Source organism: Spermophilus citellus, assembly GCF_964194105.1.
Source record: "Spermophilus citellus genome assembly, chromosome: 5".
Taxonomy (NCBI): Eukaryota; Metazoa; Chordata; class Mammalia; order Rodentia; family Sciuridae; genus Spermophilus; species Spermophilus citellus.
Genome location: NC_138186.1, coordinates 49,349,976 through 49,353,764, shown reverse-complemented (window position 1 = coordinate 49,353,764; position 3,789 = coordinate 49,349,976). Strand labels below are relative to the sequence as shown.

At 39.1% G+C, this 3,789-nt stretch overlaps 1 pseudogene across 1 annotated transcript; it reads right to left on the bottom strand.

The window, feature by feature from the left end:
- Positions 1-2,313: 2,313 nt before the first annotated feature.
- LOC308649391 (large ribosomal subunit protein uL23-like) lies at positions 2,314-3,246 on the bottom strand (annotated as a pseudogene). Its single transcript has 2 exons — positions 3,130-3,246; positions 2,314-2,770 (listed from the first exon to the last, which is right to left on the bottom strand). The product of its transcript is annotated as a large ribosomal subunit protein uL23-like (transcript).
- Between the last annotated feature and the right edge of the window lie 543 nt (positions 3,247-3,789).

Below are 3,789 nucleotides of genomic sequence, written 5' to 3'. Positions count from 1 at the left end.
ACCTCATGCCCCCTCCCTTCCCCTCCAACCCGATTCGCCCTATCTAGAGTTCATGGATTCCTCCCATGCTCCCTATTCCTATCCCACTATGAATCAGCTTCCTTATATCAAAGAAAAATTCGGCATTAATTTTTTTGGGATTGGCTAACTTCACTTAACATTATCTTCTCTAACTCCATCCATTTAATTGCAAATTCCATGATTTTATTCTCTTTTATTGCTAAGTAATATTCCATTGTGTATATATGCCTCATTTTTTTAATCCATTCATCTTTTGAAGGGCATGTACGTTGGCTCCACAGTTTAGCTATTGTGAATTGTGCTGCTATAAACATTGATGTGGCTGTGTCCCTGCAGTAAGCTGTTTTTTAAATCCTTTGGTTATAGACCAAGGAGAGGGATAGCTGGGTCAAATGGTGGTTCCATTCCCAATTTTCCAAGAAATTTCCATACTGTTTTCCATATTGGCTGCACCAATTTGCAGTCCCACCAGCAGTGTATAAGTGTATCTTTTTTTCTTGCATCCTTATCAACACTTATTGTTGTTTGGATGCATAATAGCTGCCCTCTGACTGGAGTGAGATGAAATCTGAGGGTGGTTTTGAAACCTATATCTCTCACCATGCACAAAACTCAACTCAAAATGGATCATGGACTTAGGAATATAGCCAGAGACCCCTGCATCTAATAGAAGAAAACGTAAGCCCCAATCTCCATCATGTGGGATTAGGCCCCAACTTCCTTAATAAGACTCCTGTGGCACAAAAATTAAAATCAAGAATCAATAAATAAGATGGACTCAAACTAAAAGTTCTCTTCTCATCAAACAAAACAATCTATGAGGTGAATCTAGAGCCTACATCTTGGGAGCAAATCTTACCCCTCACACATCAGATAGAGCCATAATCACTGGAGTATATAAAAAACTCAAAAAGCTGAACAACAAAAGAACAAATAACACAATCAATAAATGGGCCAAGGACCTGATGTAGAATCAATCAACAAATACATGAAAAAATGTTCAACATCACTAGCAATTAGAGAAATGTATATCAAGACAGTTATTTTCTTTGAGCACTTTGACTATGTATTCAACTGACTTACAGACTTCTTTGTTTCTAACAATAAATCAGCTGTTGATTTTAAAGGAATTTTCTTGTAAGCCATGAGTCATGATTTTTCCCCCCACTCTGCTTCCAAGATTTTCTCCCTGTCAGTGACTTTCAGTATTTTCACTACAATATGCCTGTGTGTTTCTGTGAATGTATTTTACTTAGAGTTTCTTGAGTTTTCTGGATTGCGTCAATCTTAAATAGAAACACAGAAAGAGATTATGCAAAACAAGGTCTATTTGAGAATGGCAAGCAATTGCTCTCTGGGATATACCTGCTATAGTGGCTATAGACATAACCAAAGGGGCAGGGGAAAGCTTTCAACACAAAAGAAAGAAGTGCACATAAATTGTTTTGAAACAAACAGAACATTTTTTACAGGGGCTGATTTTAGGAACTGGTGTCAGTTTATTAGTGAAGACAGTTGTCGGGTGAATGCTTTTGTGAAAATGAGTGGACTGCTGTCTTTGTGAGACTCTTGTGGCAAGCTGTGGTGTGGCAAAACTTTCCATTTTTTTTTTTTTTTGTATAAACCCAGTGCAGGAGTGCCCCTCATGGCTTCCCAATTCCTTTTCATTAGGGTTAGAGAAAATGACTTCATTTTGGTATTGCTAACTTTCACAGCTTGTAGAATATTTTCTCAATAACTTTAAGAAAGTATTCATTGTTATTTCTTTAAATTTTTTTGTAGTTGTAGATGGACAGCCTGCCTTTATTTTATTTGTTTATTTTTAAGTGGTACTGAGGATTGAACCCAGTGCCTCACACATGCTAGTCAAGTGCTCTGCCACTGGGCTACAACCCCAGACCTCTTTGTTATTTCTTTGAATATTTTTTTTGCCATCTCCATTTCCTCTCCCTCATGCTTTCCCATTACACATATGGGTGCATTTATTAGTGTTTCACATTTTTCTGAGGCTCCGTTAATTTTTCTTCATCTTTTTTTCTACTTTTGACTTGCATAATATCTTATTGAGTTCAATAATTCCTTTTTCTGCTCATCAAACCTACTGTTGAACCCCCTTATTGAATTTTTATTTTGACAATTAGATCTTTCAACTCCAGAATTTCCAGTTAGCTCTATATCTTTATTGATACTTTTTAAATGCAATATTACACTCACACCTTCCTTTACTTCTTTAGTCATTTTCTCCTTTTGTTCTGTGAGCATAATATTTTTTATGTTGGAAAAAAGGTGCAATTAGAACCAGACAGCTGGACTCTGATTAGATGATCCCAATTTGTTAGCAAGGTCCAAAGCATCCTAATCAGGAGACAGTTGAAGGTATGCCTTTTTCTCCCCATCAGGCTTGATCAGAGTGTTAACCTTGGCCACATCAATGTCATAGAGCTTCTTGACAGCTTGTTTGAGCTGGTGTTTGCAATCTTCTTCATGGCTGACTCAGCAGTCAGGGAGAACTTGATGATGGCACAGTGGTTCAGCTTATTTCCTGGGGTGCTCTTCTGAGGATATATGGGCTGCCTCTGGAGCCCCAATGTCTTAGGTCACCAGAAGGTAGGTGAAATGCAGATCTTCTTTTTAGGGATGTGGAAGTGCCTCAACACTGCCTTCTTGGCCTTCAAAGCTTTTGGTTTGGCTTCAGCTTTGGGAGGGCAGGAGCCTTCTTAGCTTTTGGTGTTATTTTGGTGAAAAAGGCCTATAAGTATATTTATAATGAGCACTTTGAATTTCTTTTTTTAATTAAATCCAACATTTGATGTTCTCATAGGCAGTTTCTGGTGCTGTTGTTCTTGTTTTGGGGTATATTGCTCATACTTCCCTATTTCTTTGGATGCCTCATCATTTTTGTTAAAAATGGAACATTTTAGGAAATATAGCACTCTGGGTATCGCTCTTCCCTCCTTTGCTTATTATTTGCTTGTTTATTTGTGTAACGATTGGCTGGGTTGTTTCTTTTTTTTGAAAAAAAATTTATTTGCTCTTTTTAGATAAATGTGAGTTGAGTATATTTTGATGGCTGGATTATTTCATTGACGTTTATTTTCTTCTTCTCACCCCACATGGCTGAACATCCGAGTTGCTCTTCAGGGAGGCCTGGCTTTGGCGATGCCCACAGTGACCCTGGAATGGTGGTGGTACTGGTAGGACTCTCTTCTGCTCTTCACTTACCATGCCTGGCTGTTAAACTTCACTATTTGCCATGTTTTCAACAGTGCCCTGGGGCAGCAATTCTTCCGCAAACTAATCCAACAAAATCATGACTCCGATGAACTAATTTTTCTGAGGTGTTTGCTAATTGTCCTGAGATGGGGAGGGATTCTTCCTCCTGTCTCATTCCCTAGTAATCTCCTATAACTAGCCAACCTACAGTCTAGGCTGTATCCTCATAAGATACCTGAATCTCCTTCCAGCTGGCTTGCACCTCAGCTTCTCTTGCTCTTGAGAGTGCCTTTAGGTGCAGATTTCTCCAAACTCTATTACAAATGAAGTCACTTCCTCTGGGAATATATCAGAGATTATCTATTTCAGAGCCTGTGGTTCCTGACCAAGCAAAATCTCTAAGTCAGAGTTCTGGCACTGGGCATTGGGACAATGGCAAGCTTCTCTGAGTGACATTCTGAATCTAGTTGTTGAGCATTTGGCTGAGAGGGTGGCCACCAGCCTGTAGTTCACTCAGCCTGCCTATCCTGGGGTGGAGTCACCACCTCATAAGCT